At 36.1% G+C, this 19,143-nt stretch overlaps 1 long non-coding RNA gene across 1 annotated transcript; it reads right to left on the bottom strand.

The window, feature by feature from the left end:
- Positions 1-236: 236 nt before the first annotated feature.
- On the bottom strand, positions 237-3,358 carry LOC149770734 (uncharacterized). The gene is made up of 2 exons (XR_016418482.1): positions 2,991-3,358; positions 237-1,784 (listed from the first exon to the last, which is right to left on the bottom strand). It is a non-coding gene; the product is annotated as an uncharacterized LOC149770734 (long non-coding RNA).
- Positions 3,359-19,143: the final 15,785 nt, after the last annotated feature.

Below are 19,143 nucleotides of genomic sequence, written 5' to 3'. Positions count from 1 at the left end.
TGGATTATTTTTGGATTTGATTCTATGAAACCGTAAGTTAATGTTTTTTTTTCCCCAAAGCTTCTTGTTTTCACAGTTTATTCGAGCCTGAAGTGACATAAATGGTATTAAAATTAGAGCCGGGAAATTAAACGATTTATATACATAAGGCTTGAACTGAAAAGAGGGAAGATTAAAAAGACTGACAAACTGAAAATAAATAATCAAATGCTATCTAATAAAAAGGAAATTCTAAATGAAGTTCACAACTTTTATAATAACTTGTACCTCCCCAAAATGTAATGGATCAGTACAGTAACAACAAAACTTCAATAGAATTAAAGATGAGGCAAGAATACTGTGCGACCGATTCATCACTATTGACAAAATCCGTGACGCAATTTCCATGTTAATGTCTCTGACCCTTATACATACGTCAAGTCTTCGCTGCAAATTCGCCTGGTAGATACGGAGTTGCTGCTGTTTCGTTTGCTTGATGCATTTGTGAAAACAGCGAATGAGCTCCTGCAGGAATAGGACTTGTTCTGAAGCCGTTTGGAAACGTATCTGCCCTTGAACCAGTTCTTCTCTCGATAGTGTATTGGTGTGGTCTCCATCAGAAAAAAGAAAACATCAGAACAGAAAGTAAGAAGTTTGTTTATTTGTTAACGCCGTTTTGTTGTCAAACGCCGTTTTGTTGTCAAATAGCATTAACATGGCGTTATGTATATATGCCAGAGATCACGATTTTGAATCTCGTGTAAGACATTAATTTCTCATTCTCTGCTCTATCAACCAGATCGCGTCGTTTGATTGGTTTCTGGAACAGGAAATAATTAATGGGTTTACCTTATGTTCCTAACTTTTAGCGCTAAAGTTACACAGAAAAACATAGTTCCAAAATAGCATTTTTGATTTGCCTTTATGATAATGGAGTAATTTTTTTAAAGTCATGGCTCTTTTTATTGGATTTGAATGCTTGTGCAGGGACGCGGTGGGGGTAGAATTGGTCAATTGATGATTGGGAGGGCGGTAATCCTGTAACATGGAATCCGCCCTATATACTCGTGTGGTAAAAATACAAACCAAAACTGGCTTCTCTACTGAAAGACTGTTCGTCCTAACAAACCACACCATTGTTATGCGGTAAAATAGCTCAGACAATCTAATGTTTCTTATGTGATGCAATGCCAACCGCCTGCTGTTCCAAATCAGCTAATAGAAATTCAGATGAAACAAACTTTTTGTACGGAGACTGTAAACATTGTTTCATTGATCGTCTGACTAAAACAATGTGACATCAGACGGAAATTCTACACACATTTCAGTTTTTAAAACAATATAGTGTCCAAGACAAAAGTTCTCTTATTTGAAAGAACGGTTGCTCTTTGAATTACAATTTGTGAAGCAAAATATGGGTTAAGATGTTATTGGTTAAAACAAATCGACAATCTCTTATGACTATTTTTTATGCGCAACACACGATAGGTGATCATTAGAGTCCGAGTTTCTCTGCCCATTTCTTTGTATTTAAATCATTGCCTATTTTATTTACATAATGATTTAATATAACACCCGTTGAATTAATGTCAGCGTTTGCTCGTCAAGGCTCATAACTAGATATTATTGAAATATGTTTCATAATTCATTGTTAACTTACCCATTTCAGGGATGACCCTGGCTTTCAAAAAATCCTTGTCGCCAAAACAAATCGCCATCCTCAATAGTTTGTCTCGATTTGACTTCCTCGGTACCACGGTAATATTGTCGACTAAAGCTGACGTTTATATAAGTAATGGGTGGGGCTGAAAATAAATTGAAATTTCGCATTCATGTAAGAGACTTGCGCGATGAAAACTAAAATGGAAATTGATGAAATGGAGACGACTACTTTGAAATGACGTATATTGACAACTTAAATTTATGTAGTACACTACACAACGTGTTAAATAATAGTCATGCATATGAAAAATCAACGAATTCGATCATATGGTAGAAACTTCGTGTATTACTCAAATCCTGTTAGAAAACAACTTAAACGTATATATGTAAGTCCTCGTTTGATCTATATACCATTGTTAACCAACACGTTTCCCGAAACGATTCAGTCTGATATTATCCTAGTAGCACGTGGCTACATGTACATTGGCATAGCTTTTGGTCTCTCATAGATTATGGTCGGCCAGAGACAACTACCATCATGCCGTAGCTATTCATGGGGAATTGAAAACATGTGAACAAATTAAAACGTTCCACGTCCTTAACAGAAGTTCAATCTGTACTTAACTCGACGGCCAGGTTGTTTCAAAATATTGTAACCTGGAATTGGGGGTTTTATACCGCCCTTGGCATTGTTCGTAAGCATGAACATTTGTGTTGGAAACTTTCAAGGCACAATAAATACGATCCAATCACGATGAAAAATAAAGGTATTTGATTAAAGGTCTTCGACTTGCTTTGATGACTGTTCATGTGTTATTGAATGACCAAACAAATGTTCGTTTCTTACCGCTGCAGCAAAAATCAACGGAGATAGAATTTTGCTCAGTATATATTCGGAAAGTTGAATGCTCGAAAGGTAAGGTTTTGTTTTGAAGTTTCAATAAAAACAGTTCTAGTTTATTGTTCTGAAAGTAAACCAAAACGCAATTACCTGGTAAATTATAGTCATTCAGTTCTCTTCTTCAGAGGTGGTCGATTGTAGCACGACTATTTGGGTTTAATTAAAGACATCAGCATAATCGATTATGATATAACAATGCCGTGTTATGTAAATACATTTTATAGTTTGCGGCTTCCTGTCATAGTGTCTAGAATTTCTCAACTTCAAAACCCAAGACTGCATAAACAGCCACACAAAAAATAAGGTTTCAATGACGAACCTTCAACAAAGAATAGCATTCATTATCATTACATTTATCTTTATTTTCTCTGAATTGCGAAGAGTACAATCAGTCATACAAATACAACGATGAGCAATCGAAATCTGCTACTTCGGAAAAGAAACATACGGTTGGGTGATGGTTGGATCAGATTTAATGTTCCTTTTCAAAACAATTGTGGCTCTGAAAAGAGCCTTTGTAAAGGATCCATCCGGCCATGCGGGCACATGCTGTTTGAGCTTTTCTGAACTTGTCAGTCTGATGCTTTAATCAACCTTCGTTGCTGATATTTTGCTCGCCTGATCCGGTCATCATTATTGGACATGCGCTCCTCTAGAATAAGGAACGTGTTCAAAGGTCGGTTTGAAACAAATTGTATCCTCAAAGAAAAGAAAACCATCCTGTAAAGAAAAGTTGCGCATTGTAATGATGCAAATTTCTGTATAGATGGAACAGATATGTGCCATAATTAGTTTGACACTAATATACGTTTCAAGTTACACCCGCGTCACTGTGTATAAAGACTCTTGGGATAGACGTTCAATTACTGACAAGGGATAGATGACCCGGGGATTGCTCCCGACCTAAGCAAGCAATCTTCTTTCTGTGATTTTTCTAGAAGGACCACCAGGTACATCTTAGTTCATACTCGTACTTTAAAGTGCCATTATTTACAATGTGTATATTTAATTATTACTATTATTTGCTTTTTTCTGTATATTTGAAGTTTATAGAGGGTTTACACCCTTTAAAATTTAGTGGGTAGGTTTTCGGCCCAGAAATGGCGATGCTTACCCAAGCAGAGATGGGAGGGAAGATTAAGAACTACTTCCACAAATATATAAAGAATACGGAATATGGGAGATTAATACTTACGTACAGATCAACAGTATGCCCGGTCCTTGACCTTACAAGCTGAGAAAGAAAGGCCGCGCCCAGCTGAATTATACTGCAATGCCTTTTATCAAAGTAACAAAGACTAGAGACATAAAGGACTACAAAATGGTGGCAGAGGGTTATAGTTTTTTCTTCGCCAAAGGAGACAAACCATTATACGGAATAATCAAACAATCGAATTCAGAGGCAAAGCGGTGAAGATCTACACACCTCCGCTCCCGATCAATAACATCGGAGCATGAACGACGTTTGGGGTGGCAAGTCGGGCAATCGCTACAGCCACCGCTCTTGAGAGGACTCCGCGCTTCAGAGCTAAGGTCGTCCTTATGAGTTTGTCAAGCTATATTCTCCGGTAAACTGGAAACTGTTATACAGGCAGCACGTAATGCACTCAAAGTTACGAAGTCAACTTCGTAACGCAATTAACAGGTGGCAGCAGAAATGCAGACAGATACAGCCATTTTCTCAACGCCACTAGTGGGCAACGGCTGTACGATAACTCAAGTTTTTCAAATTTTTGCAGGGTTGCGCGGGAACCGTTGGGTTAGGCGGGTGATGTTCCGTCTATCTCGAGTCTATGGTTATTCCTATCCAGGTACTATAATATCCTATAGATACCACATCACCTTAGTTCAGTATGCTTCGTGAAACACTGCGTTCAACTAGTGTCTAAATAGTGGTGTGTACGCGGCAACATTAACAGTGGTTCAGAGTTTTGAAGCCATTTCGCCGTCGACGCCATGAGTGGAAGGGACCGATATAGATTTCGTAAGTTAAGAGAAGAATTTGATAAAACTCAAAAAGGAGCATTGGATAAGTACTCAAAAGAGGCAGTTAAACAGCAAGAGGATTTTGATTTTGTTCTGGATTCTAGCGTTGCATGTGTGGACAGTGCAGCGAAGACTGACAATGATAAAAGTGATGATTAAGTGACCATAAATATCCAATAAATGGAGAAGATACATTTCGCAATGAAGTTTTATATTCAGATGATGTCAGACAAAGAATGTGTAGATAAGCGATGGTTGATTTATTCACAGTTAAAATATGGAGCGTTTTTGTTTTTGTAGCGAAATTTATGGGAAATTTTCCACGGGACAATTGGCAAATGAAGGTTGTAATGATTGGAGACATCTTGGAGGAAAATTGGAAAATGGGAACTCACTACAGAGCATATTAAAAACATGAAGACATGGCTTTAAGCGTTAAAGCGGATGTCCAGGAATGATGGTGGTATATATAATATGATGCTGGAACAGATACAGAAAGGAAAGCTTCTTTGGCGTGCATTCCTGACAAGAATTCTGGCGGTTGGCAAGTGTCTTGCCGAGAATAACGGTACTTTTCTTGGGAAGACAGAAAATTTTTTTTTATGGATGATTGATATGCTTGCTAAACTTGATCCAATCATGCAGCAGCACGTTCGTCGTATTAAAGATGGGGAAACACGTGATCGTTATCTTGGACACCAAATCCAGAACGAGCTCAAAGAATTGGTGTTGTCTGAAATGATGAAGTTAATTATTCATAAGCTGAAATTTGTTCAATATGCCTGACATCAATCACAAAGAACATGTGTCTCTGATTGTGCGCTTTGCGTCTAAAAAAGCTGTTGTCCACAAACAGAATTTCTTTTATAAATAATGACAAAAAAAATTACTGCGCCAAATCACGAAAGTTGATCCAGTCTAGACATATTCAGTGTTTGCAGTAGCATACCAAACAAGATACCGATACTCTGGCCCCGGGTACTCCTAACACCGCCTCTGCATCAGATATAAGATGAAAGATGTCCACTTCTCAGGCCTTCCAACTGAACTACCAAATAAACTATAAAAGTAGTATGAGGTAAAAATCACTCGTGCACACTTGGCCACATACTGGGGATTTCCCTCAATGTACGCAGGATAGTAGTGAGCCGTTCCCGTAAGGAAGTGAAGAAGATACCACCCTTATTTATATCATGGAATGTATCATAAAATCGAGGTATAAGGCGTGCCACAATGACCGACAATGCTACTATGTGGGAACACGGACCACATACCTAAAGAATGCAGCAGCAAGCGCCACCGCAGGCTACACAAAATAAGGATATAAACACGCCGTCTAATACAGCCCCAAAGACTTGCGCTGCAGCACTGGTTAACACAATACCCAAGACAATACAGACAACATACCGTAACGGGAAAAATATCAGCACAGCACAAAGTACCCGAGGCCTGAGCAAGATATGCAAGCACAAAACGACACAACAGGAAGTTGTCCACAAGATAAGTGGGATCTGCTGACCAAACAACCTCAGCAGAAAAGAAGGTAGCAATGACCATAGTTAGCTACAAAGAACGTGACAAGGACCGAAACTAGTGAAAAGACAAACAGCTCCCTATTATAGCCACATAAAGCAGCACCACCAAACAATTAGGAACAAACTCCCAATAACACACAAACCAATTTGGAAAGTTCGGCGATTGAAGAGACGATCTCCACAGATACTTCAATGGAGCAACAGCTGCAGGAACCAAATCGGGTCAGGAATTTGTAACACCGACGGCAACACATAAAAGGAGAAAAACAGCGTCAACGCCTAGAATCACATCGGAATCATGGATTTCATTAAAGAATGCAAGTCACCGGGAAATGAGACAATGAAAACTAGAAAAGAAACAGAACAGTCAATACCAACACTTGGTCTCAAAAGAGACATCAAAAGAAGACTGATTAGTTTTGAATATAGGGAGAGAAATAAAAACTACCCACTAACAAAAACTAAGATAACTAAATAATGACTAAACATTAATAGCATTTACTAACTAAATAATGATTACACATTATTATTAGTTACTAAATAAATATTGATTAAACAGTAATATTATTTACTAACAATATTAAATAAAAGTATAAAAATACCTACCAGTATATACTCAAGATGACTGAATTAAACCGCTAATCCTGACTATGAACACTAACGGTATAAACAACAAAGTTGAATGCATCATAGCACAAGCCAAAAACTATGATATCATATTAATGCAAGGAATGCCGGAATATATTATGAAAAAAAAAATAGAATAACTAGATGCACTTATAAAAATAAGTAACCCTCCAACAGAACATAACGCTGGAGTGGCTAGCTACAGGTTTCATGCAGACCTTCAAGGGATTAAACCTTAAAAATATGGAAATGAAAGGACATTTTAGTCTATATAAAATTAAATACATGGAATTGTTTAATATACTTGTCCCACCAGGTATAAATAGAAGGAAAACTTATTTCATCCAAAATATAAAGCATTATACCCAAAAATATGGTCTAGACCCCTGTATTCTAGTAAGGGATTTTAACTGGGTCACAACGGAAACATATATAAATGACGGATTGACATAATTACAAAAAACTATTCAAATGGATTCAGACTTTTATAAAAACAAATAATATTAATAAAAGAGATTTTACTTTTACATATAACAACCATAAAGAAAGTCGTACTGACGCATTTTACATATCGCAAGGTGAGACAAACGTTGTAAAGTAATGTGAAATTTTACAAGAGAAACTTGCAGACCATAAACTAGTGTTACTAGAAATAACAATCCCGAACACGATAAAGTGGGGACAAGTGTGGAAAATGAACAGTGCTCTCATGTACGACAACCAGTACCTTAAAATGTTCAAAGAACAATACACTGGTTATATAAGGAGAGACTGGGAAGCAATCAAAAGTGTACTTAAACGAATATCGAAATATCATGGTAAAAGTAAAACAAAAAAACATTAATTAAAAAATGAAATAATTAAAAATGGGAGAAAATATAGAGGGGTACCACACAGGGAATCAAGTTAAGAGCATGTAAATATATATAAATAGGGGAGAGGGCTATATAGAAGAATGGAAACCAAAACAAAAGTTTGACTTAATACAAGAAAATGATATAATTAAATAAATAAAACATTAGTATATATAAAACAGTATTATGAAAAAGATTATGAATCAGAATATATAAAAGGAGAGGTGTGTGACAATGTTATTACTAATATGGAAATTATAGAAGCAATAAATGTCTACAAAAACGGAAATCAGGGTCATATGGCATAACATCGGAATTCTATATTAAATTTAGATATGAACTGAAATTGAATTTTTAGAATCCCTATAAAATAACATCCTGCTAAAATGGCTGTGACAAAAATGCTAGGGCAGACAATTATTACTTTAATATATAAACGAAAGGGAGATAAATGTTAATAAACTGGAGACCTACAACTTTGTTAAACAATGACTATATATTCCATAGTAAAAATAATAGGATACGGAATTGTATACGCAACAAATTGATATAAATCAAAGCTGTGGAGGGAAGGGAAGGAATATTGTCAGGAAAGGGCTTTTGATTAGATAGTACATGACTATCTTCAAATCATTAGAAAAATGCGGTTTTGTACAGACTATGATACACTGGGTGAAAGCAATGTATAACGATATCACTTCTCTGATAATAGTATACAGTGCTCTTTCTAATGAATATAAAACGGATCATTTAGACATGGCTGCACCCTGTCTATGCTGCTATATGTAGTAGCTATAGAATCAATGAACCAAAACAACAACATTCAGGAAGTAAAAATCCAAAATTGTAAAAGAAAATTTACAACAATACTAGTTGCAGATGATTACACAAACTTTATCAGAGATGGATTATCCTTTAAACACTTACAATCTGAATCTACAAAATTTGGAAGAGTATCTGGTTCAGCAATTAAACATGACAAGACAGAGGTTGTATTAATAGGTTAAATGGCGGGGTAATCACCCTGGATTACACAATTTAATTAAGAAACAATTAAAAGCATTAGGCACTGCATTTTGGATGAGCTCTATGCACAACAACTATCGTAAGTTATTAGGTTAGAAGCACAAATAAAAACTTGGTTGCACCCGAAGATTAACCTCATGGACCAAATACAGGTAGCTAAAACCTAAATGTGTAATCAATTGAACTACACGATGAACACGGTACAACATGAACCAGGATTAACAACACTGAAAGGCAAATACAGAGCTTTATTTGGGATAACACAATTCACTAACTAAAGAAACGATACGCAGACGTAAGCACAAAGCAAGACTAGCCCCACCAAACTTAAGCTTCATACAAAAATACAACATTTTAAATAGGTTTAAATATTTAAACAACACACCCCAACTACAATGTATACTTGTATCGTTTTAACGATAGAATATATAAAAATAATGTATTAACTAAATTACTAAATAACCCTGGAAGCTGTGAAATAATAACTTAATAGCTATGCAAATACAGAGACAACCAAAACATATGGGATAAAAATAAGAGTATGTATAGAACATTAAATGATATGGCATGTCAAGACGATTAATATAATTGAAACATCTTAACTTAAATTGACCATCACTATCGACAAATTATGCGGAAATAAAATCACCTATACCAGGAAGAATGTTTTTTTTATTATATATACATGGAATTCGGATGACACGAGGATGCACTTTTCACAGACATGCAACAAGTAAAATATCACACTGTCCACTATGCAAAAGTCATACAGATTCAAAAGGACATTTAATATTACTATGCCCGAACAAATATACAGAAAGGCAAGATTTAAAAAATAAAATTATAATTAAATATGGAACAGCAAATTCTATGCAATTCCTATATACAAATAACATCAATGATAAGAAAATATATAACGAATTAATATTGTATATCAATTCCATCATGAAAACAAGGGAAGATTTTCAACTTAAGTAACATAATATGGACTTTAAATATAAAACGTTTCTTTTCAAATGGCACACCTTAGGAGGTCCTTGTACGACCCAACAAAAATACGTATACAAGGTATACTACACAAAGATACAACTATACACCTGCTTACCTTCTTTTTAACAACAACAACAACAACAACAACAACTACGCATACAATGCACCTTTATATTAACATATTGCCCACACTAAGATGCTTCCAAAACTCTACTAATGTAAACTAAGAACAACTTGAATAGAATTTGTTCATATGAGCCAGTCCGAACAAAAACAAAGGGATAAAAACGTACAAACAATATACCAATCAAATAGCACAGACCGGACACTTTTGATACACTGTCATGAATCATTTGTTTAATTAACTCCAAAACGAGCCAAGGTTGTGAAGTAGCGGCATAGTAGGTAGGGCGGTGTAGAAACCCTATATCAAAATTTTCTAAAAACGAAATAATTTCTAATAAAATCAAAACAATCATACATACTATGGGGGAAAACAGAGATATAAATTCCTTTAACTTTCCGAACTACGGGGTCCATCAAATGATGTAATTCTGAGATGGTCCACCCCAATATACTCCGTAGAGAGAAGCATTGATTCAATGGTAAGACTTCGGAACAAGTCCTTTTCCTGAAAGAGCGCATACGCTTTGCTCAGCAACTCTTCAATCAAGCGAAAAAGCAGCATCTTCACATCTACCAGGAACATTTGCAGCGAAAACTTGACATATAGACAAGCATCAGAGACATTAACATGGAAATGGCTCAAAATGCATTAGCCCGTATCAGCGAACTAAAGCAAATTCTGTCCGGCAGATGACGTTTTCTGCCAGGACGGAAACAATCCAATGCTCTTTTCAGAGCCACAACAAAACCTTTGAAATGGAATCTTGCTAGATTGCCACAAAGAAACCTTAAATCTCACGCAGCAACACCCCCACTAGGGCACTATCATGAATATTCACTAAGACCAACATCAAGAAAAGTCTTGTCAGTGAGCGGTCTATTGAAGAAAAAAAAATTGATTACGAAATGGAACGATTGCGGACATTTTGATTAAAGATAATACTTACAGAACTAAAACTTCAGAAACAAAATTCAATAACATGGTTACGAAATACAAATGGATTATACCACTAACAGGCAATTGGCCGGAAAAGATGAACCACCAATTCACCAAAAGGAACGAATACGGACTTCAGATTCAAGACAATACTTACACTAGAATTTATGATAAATTTACAATAACGGACACCATATTGTATGGCATATATTTATGGACTACAGATGGATATTATTGATTACGGAATGCAAAACAAATGGACTACACCAGAAACAGAATTTGCCAGAATTATTACTATTTCTCTACTAATCACGTACTTGCAAACACCAAATTAAAATACACCCTATTAGTTACGTTAGTTTTTGTACTAAAGGATTACTCTCCAAACTGACCGAATTACATTAGACATGTCTCAAAATTACTCCTAAAATACATATTTGTTACCAGATTTACTATTAATTGTCATAATTCCTGAACTACGACTTCATACGGTGCACAAACCCCTAATCCAAATTAATACATACATGAAAAGTCTATTTTGAAGATATACGCACTGCACATACTATTGGGGCACAAAAAACCCATATAAAAACATTCAAATTTCGACACTAGGGAGTCCTCTCTGAGAAGGAGTCTGAGAGGGACCACACCAAGAAATCCACAAAGAGAAGAAATGGTTCAACGGCAGATACGTTTCCAAACAGCTTCAGAACAAGTCTTATTCCTGTAAGAGCGCATCCCCAATTTTGAAAACCGAATCAAGCAGGCGCAACAGCAGCAATATCGTATCTTCCAGGACTATTTGTAGTTAAGACTTGAGATCTTGTTAAGCATCATATATAAAACCATGGAAATGGCTCAGTATACTTTAGATAGCTTTAAAATTTTATAGTATGTTGTAATAGAATTAAAGTTGGAAAAATAAAGTCTATTTTTGTACAGTATCCTCCTTATATATATATATATCTTTCCAAATTGACCCGCCTTATTTGCATACCTTGTGTGATATCAGTTTTTTTTTCTCCATTGTTTAAGTATTTTATCTTACTTTTCAGTTATTTTCAGATTTATTTTATAGAATCTTTCATTCACCCGCTGTTTTTGTAATTTTTTGTTTTACTGTGGCAAAGTCTGGCGGTTTTCACCTGCGATTCTTATGAATTACATCATTTGCGTTTTATCGAGTTTTGCTCAATACCCGATGACCTCGAGAAGGTATAACAATTTCTTTTCATTTTCCATTATTTACACCGTGTAAACTATATTTTGTTATATCATACAGTATGATTCTCATACAGTTTTGTTTAGTTTGCATTAGTTTTAGTATGGCGAATTTGAACAATGGGAATGTTGAGGAATGGGGGATGGGGGGACTAGTATTCTTACTTACCGACAACTATAGCATGCACAAACCAAGGTGGAGTCATGTACGATTACAGGACTCCTGGTTGTCAAGCTTTGCGGAAAATCAAAGACCGAGACCCGCACAGGTCCTAGAACGCTTAATAGCTAGGGGAACGAAGGGCAGCGACATACTTGGCCTACCAAATGGGGGCAGAGGATGCAATTTTCTCTTCGTATAGGGAGAGGTACCCAAATATACTAATGATGAATCAATGGAAACGAGATAAGCAAACGAAAATATACGCTCTACTGTCGTTCATCAAGCCAGCAGAAAGAAACTTACATCAAATATTTTTTTTCTGGATTACCCCCTAGAGGTCTTGACAAAAGAATTAGAAATTAGGTACACTAGGTATGAAAACAAGGACAGGTAAAATTGGGTACACTATATATGAAAACAAGGACAGGTAAAATTGAGAAGTATATAATAAGTGGAGGGGACTATAAAAAAAAAAAAAAAACGATGGAATTAAAAAGAGGAAAAATAAAAATAGACTAACATTTAAAAAAATACATTAGGTGTTAAAACATGCTATGACGATATATAAAACCCGACAACTGGATATTGATTTTGTAAATAAGTACATGTTAAATACCAACTATAGGAAAACATCAGAAGATATTGTTATAATAGAATTTATAAAGCAATCATTAATTTGGAGAAAGGAAAATCGCCAGGATCAGATGGAATCGCATCTGATTTCTAATGAACTTATTGAAATACTTTTATGCAATAACATACTTTTAAGTGGGAAAATGCCTGAAACTTTGAGGGAAGGGATAAATACCTTACTATATAAAGGGAAGGGATACATGAATGAAATAAAAAACTGAAGGCCAATAACATTACTTAGCACTAAGTAAAATCATCACTAATATAATAAAAACTTGTCTGGATAAAATAATTGAATTAAATCAAAATTTGGGGGTGGGATAGAGGCATTTTAAATAAAACATTATGGATAAGCGCAATAATTGTGTTTTTACCAGTAGGGGGTGAGAAAGGAGTAATGTTCTATTCGATCGGGAGAAAGCTTATGGTCGAATAAAACGTGGCTTCACCTTTAGAACATTTAGAGTGATGCGGATTGGGGTTTTTAAAAAAATATGTATTAAAATGTAACACCCAGAATAGCAATACATTTTGCATTAACACGGAATGTGGGGATACATAGATCAGTAAGAAAGGTTTGACCACTGCCAATGATACTCGTAGTTATAGCGATATAATCTTTGGATATAAACTTAAAGCACTCGACATGTTGGGAATCACAATACCTCATTTAAAAGGGGAACTTAACTGTTACATGCAGATGACTGTACAAACAAATATTTTGAATAAGATTAAAAAAAGCAGTGTACCTAAATTTCCATGGGTATTTATGCTAATTCAATATTTCTATTTTTTTTTTACAAATATATATACTGGCTAAGCTCCTGAAACCACCGAGGTGCTGTAGAAAAATTAGACTTAATATATACATACAAAGATAACGTGAAAATATGGAATATGGATAAACACATGTATACAATTGCAAATAATGTATTCAAAGATAAACATGATATACAGTTATGTCACCCACATTTGAATTTGGACACGTATAAGACATTCTTTTTTACAAAGCAGGATTTTAAAAGAGACATAATAAAATAAATACCAGCATGGAGTCTTTACTGGAATCACACCGATTCCAAAATCCACCTTATTCTAGATGTACCAGCAATGCAACAGAAAGACTTGCAAATAAAATAAGAAACGAATATTAGGGGTGGGGGCGCAGACCAAGCAACTATTATACAAAAACTATATTATAGATACGAGTATATGTTCTAAATTCATATATTATATTAACTCAGCTATGCAGACATTAGGAAATGACACTTAAGAAGTCTCGAAGCATATCTTTTAAATTTGTTTTAAGCCGACTCATCCTCGTTTTAAACTGTGGTAACAAAATAACACCTCAACAAAAACACTGAATACCTCGTATAACTAATATATTTCATAACACCATTAGGAACGAAAAGTACAAACATAGTGGAACATGGTCTTGGCTTTGCAGATTAAGGGACATATGTTGGTACGAGGCCTAAGCTTCGTTGCTCACGCAAAGTTGTTGTTGTTGTTGTGGGGGTTTAACGCCATTTTTCAGCACGATAGGCTATACATGGCGGCCAGTATTAATGGTGGATGAAGAACCCGGAAAACCCCGGAAAGAACCACCGACCCACGAGAAGCTACTGGCAAGCTTTCTCACATGCCCACATTGGCTGAATCTTAGACTCGAACCGCCGCAGACAGAGGTGAGATGGCAGTGATCCGTAACGAAGAGCGCTTTAGACCACTCGGCCACTCGGGGCCCCCTCACGCAAAGTACCCAGGATCGTATTGGATCTCTCCACAAAGGCAAGGACAATACAAAGAACATTGCGACACCACAAGTGCGGGGGAACATACACATTTTACTAGACCTACGAGGTATAATACGCATAACATACATGCACTGATCAAAGAAAAATAAGTTTTTGTTTTATTTTATTCTTCAATTTTTCTACTTTGTGTATCTACCTTACACGTACCAAGATCTTATTAGAGAAGGACCAATGGCATGGGAATGACGGAATCAGCCTCTGTCGCGGAAGCATGTGAACAACGCTATTACCGTTTCTCTTAAACAGAATAGAAAATCGTCTTTGTATTAGACAATAATTCACATAATCATAACTCTAAATGAAATATGTGATTATATGGCCAGTCCATACAAAAATCATGGACAGCATGCAATACATATAGCATACTCATAGTACGCACTTGACAATATAGATTCCTGACAAGGATCACTCTTGTAATTAAAGCTTTTGAGACCAGCTTGTGTCAAAGAGCTATTAAAACACTAGAATAGGAACAGACGTTAATCCAAAATTAAATGTTCTCAGTTCTGTTTCATTTTTATAACGCATTACACATACGATGGGGGTAACAAAGACCTACAATTTATTCAACTTTCGGCACTAGGGCATCCTCTATATCATGGAGACAGAGAGACCACACCAATAAACCATGAAGAGAGAAGAAATGGTTCAATGGCAGATACGTTTCCAAACGGCCTCGGAACAAGTCCCTTTCTTTGAAGAGCGCATGCGCTTTTTTCACTAACGCATCAATCAAGCGAAAAAGCGGCAACTTCGTATCTTCCAGGACAATTTTCAGCGAATATTTGACATCTGGCTAAGCATCACAGATACCAGTATAAAAATTGTTCAAAATGCATTAGCCCGTTTCAACGAACTTTAACAAAGTCTGCCAGACAGATGACTGGCGGTGTCGGGACGTAAACTATGCAAACGTTCTTTTCAGAGCCACAACAAAACCTTTGAAAAAGGAATCTTAAGATTGCCACAACTAAACCACTACGCCGATTTTAAAGGTTGTGAACGTTTGAAGTGTTAAAAGTTGCTATTAGGAGTTTAATCTAGTAGCATGTGTCTACGTGTTTAAATTCCGTACCTGCTATTATGACAAGTTTGGTTTTATTTTAGCTGTCTGTATGTGCATGTGAGTGCGGGTGTATCAGAATATCGGTCAGGAGATGGAAGCAGGTACGACCATCAGGGCCATACAAGGACGGAAGTGCTGATTTGTAAACTTGTGCGCATGGTGGATCTATGAAGGGTGTGTGTGGCCAATACAAGCGTTAGTCAACCCAACAATTCAGGAGAACTTTCGTTTGATAATGGACATATGGACCAGGTCAAAATGTTTCGTTTGCAAGTTTATACAACTATTTATATGAAAAATACGTGGTTATAAATCGTACAGACTGTACCAATGACCGTGCCACGAATCATATGCTTGGCACGATTGTTGTGTTGATTACAACTGATCATATTTGTTTCAATTGTTTATGTTGTTTCAACTGATTACATGGAACATATGGTGTGTTTCAGTTTAGTATAATCGAGTTACGTTCATTACACGAGATTATAGGATTCTTACCTTCATACATGATAATAAACGAATCACATTTATTTTTCCATTTGTGAATGTTTGTGTAAAATAACTGAATGAGAATTGTGTTCAGAGCTTGAATCACACTGTAGAAGATATAAACATGTTTACTAACTGATTCCATAAACTTATATCTTTCATAAATTTGTGTTGTGTTTCCATTTAAACCAAACATCCAAATCAAGTCACATTTTAAAGATTACGACATAACATTAATAAATAGAATAAGAACAAGTAAAACCCTACTGGCATGATGCGTAGGGGAACAACAAAGGGGAAGAACAACAAACTGCCCCACTACCTACCTCCAGAAACAATATATTATATGTTATTTTAATACATGCCCAAATTACAGCCTGGAGACGGCTGAAGCAAAAGCCCAACAGAAACTAGTAGTGGAACGAAGCACATACCCGGAGTTTATAAGTTGCAAAAGACAAGACTCTGGGAAGGACATTTTAGAATTCATTAGCAAAATAGGAAAAACAGAACAAATATAATGTAAGGTGCTACTATAAAATAAATCAATAAAGAAAATCAAACACACAAACAAGAAAAGCAATAACCACTAAGATGAAATGAGCCAAAATATTGCATACCTGGATCCACGATAACAAATCCGAGTGGTCAAACGACATTGTTTTCTAGCAATGACTAAACCGTGACCGGGGTGTTTTAATATAACATTCATAGTACGACAAGAGATCAAATTGCCACTATAAATTACAATGCATTATAACCGCTAAGAAAACACACACACACGCACACACACTCAGAGGAAAACCAATAAAGTCAAAATAAGCATAATTTTATCGAAACAAGCCACCCACTCTCCCGACAAAAGACATATTACATCATGCATGGTAGTTGGGGGAAAAAGAGCTCTTAAATCCTACACGATGCGATGAACTGTTCGAAACATTACGTACCAAGGTACACGAAATTAAAGAACTACCATAAGCTGGGAAAATTCACAACTCAGGAATGTCCGTCTTGAAAATCTGATGAATTGAACTGACATTCCAGTATGAAAACCAAGCATGCAGTGCATGCATGCAGAAAGAAAAAGTGTTGGCGCCTGTTTCCAACTTGTTGAGTAAATGAGCAATAGACTGCGCACTTTGAAATCCCCCAAACGAGTACTCATACACTAAGATTAATGGTTAAATCGTGTTGGATGGTGGCTCCCTTCCCATCCTTCAAGTGGACGTACATGGTCGAATGGCCAAATAACCTCAGAACAAGTCATTTTCCTGAGAGAGCGCATCCGCTATTTTGATATCCGCATCAATCAAGCGAAAAGGCAGCATCTTCGTATCTATAAGGAGCATTTGCAGCGAAGACTTGACGTATGGACCAGCATCAGAGACATTAACATGGAAATGGCTCAAAATGCATTAGCCCGTATGAACTAATTTCAGCAAATTCTGTCCGGCAGATGACTGGTTCGGCCAGGACGAAAACAATACAAAGGCTCATTTCAGAGCCACAACAAATCCTTTGGGTAGGAATCTTGTTAAGATTGCCACAAACAAACCTTAAACCTCAGGCAGTCAACACCCAACGCTAGGGCACTCTAATAAACATTCACTAAGACCAACATTAACTTTAAAATAATAATAATACCAATATGTTTGAAATCGGACAAAGGAGTTTAGAAGAAACGTTAAACGCTTAAGGCAGGTCATTAAAGGAGGGTCAAAAACTATTTTGCATGACTGACTTTCAAGCGTGGGTAATGCAACAAAATATGGACTGCATAATGCACTGATTTAGATAGAGTTCGTCTTCCAACTACTTATTTCACAAGATGGTGTTAAGGGCATTCTTGGCAAGCTCGAAATAAGACTTGAGACTTGTTTAATTCTCCATAAAACCCAAACCTGAACCTTTTTCAGGCATCGATTGGATGACAAGCCAATTATTCGCCAGGCATAGACATCATGGCAATATATTGCTACATTACTTATTGTTATATTCACAATAAACATATTTCATACTGTTGCTATAACATACCAAATATGCAACATGTACTATAATATAATTAGATTTTCATATTTCACACTACTGTGTGTGTAGCATAACGGTTTCCATAGATAACACCGGTGCAGGACAAATATAACCTAGCTCATATATGATCCTTATTTTGAATAGTAAAATAATTTTACCATTATATGCGACTACATTGCACAGAAAGTTGCAAAACCGTCTCGAGTTATGTTTCCACATTCAATCGAAATAATGATGATCATTCATAGAAACACATGTATGTGTTATTATTATTCGATCTGATATTTTAAATTCATATTATCGCCAAATGAAAGTTAATTCGATGACTTTCAATATTATTTTATCTCTAAATCCAAACTACACACACCACCAGACAAGTCTACCAGACTACAACACGCTATACCCATCTAGGTACGTATTATTCCTAGACAGAAGGTCTTGTTAATGATGTACAGTCTTTTAACCACTAGATCCTGCAGAGTGCAGATCAAGCCTAGGAGGAAAGGAAACAAGGATAATTTGACCAGACCACCTAGCAGCCATTAGCCGCCATCTTGAACAGTGCAGACAAAGGAAATCCAACCAAGCAGTCCGCCCAGCAGCCATTTCGGATCATACCACCTCATTACAGTAATTTAGTATTATATCAATGGTAGGATAATTGCTAAGCCTGCGGGCAATCAGAACTATGTGCTGTTTCCATTTTAATAAGATCTTTAACCTCTCTCTACTAAATACTACGCACTACTCAGTTTGCCGCTTATTGTCTCAAACAGGATCTAGGACCTATATTAAACTCTCCTGGATTGAATCCGCACACGTTTTAGCACAATCAAACCGCTCTGCGATTTTCAATTAAAGAAAATAAATACGGTAAATTTCAATCATAACTCTTCTGTAACAAATTAACAATTCCTAGCTGTTAGCTTCAATCCCTAAAACAGGCACTAGGACTCGTACTAGTACACGCCTGGACAGAATCCTTGCAAATTACAAGCCCATGTGATTTTGTTAACTTTTTCTGTCATAAGGATATTAACAACCTTCTTTACTCTTAACAATCTAACAATTTAAGAACTTCTATTAACACTCTTCAC

The sequence above is a fragment of the Sinohyriopsis cumingii genome, unplaced genomic scaffold (assembly GCF_028554795.1).
Source record: "Sinohyriopsis cumingii isolate HCF-2022 unplaced genomic scaffold, ASM2855479v2 utg002441l, whole genome shotgun sequence".
In the NCBI taxonomy this organism is placed as follows: Eukaryota; Metazoa; Mollusca; class Bivalvia; order Unionida; family Unionidae; genus Sinohyriopsis; species Sinohyriopsis cumingii.
Note: the sequence above shows the minus strand (reverse complement) of the source record. Positions and strands in the feature narration are given on the sequence as shown.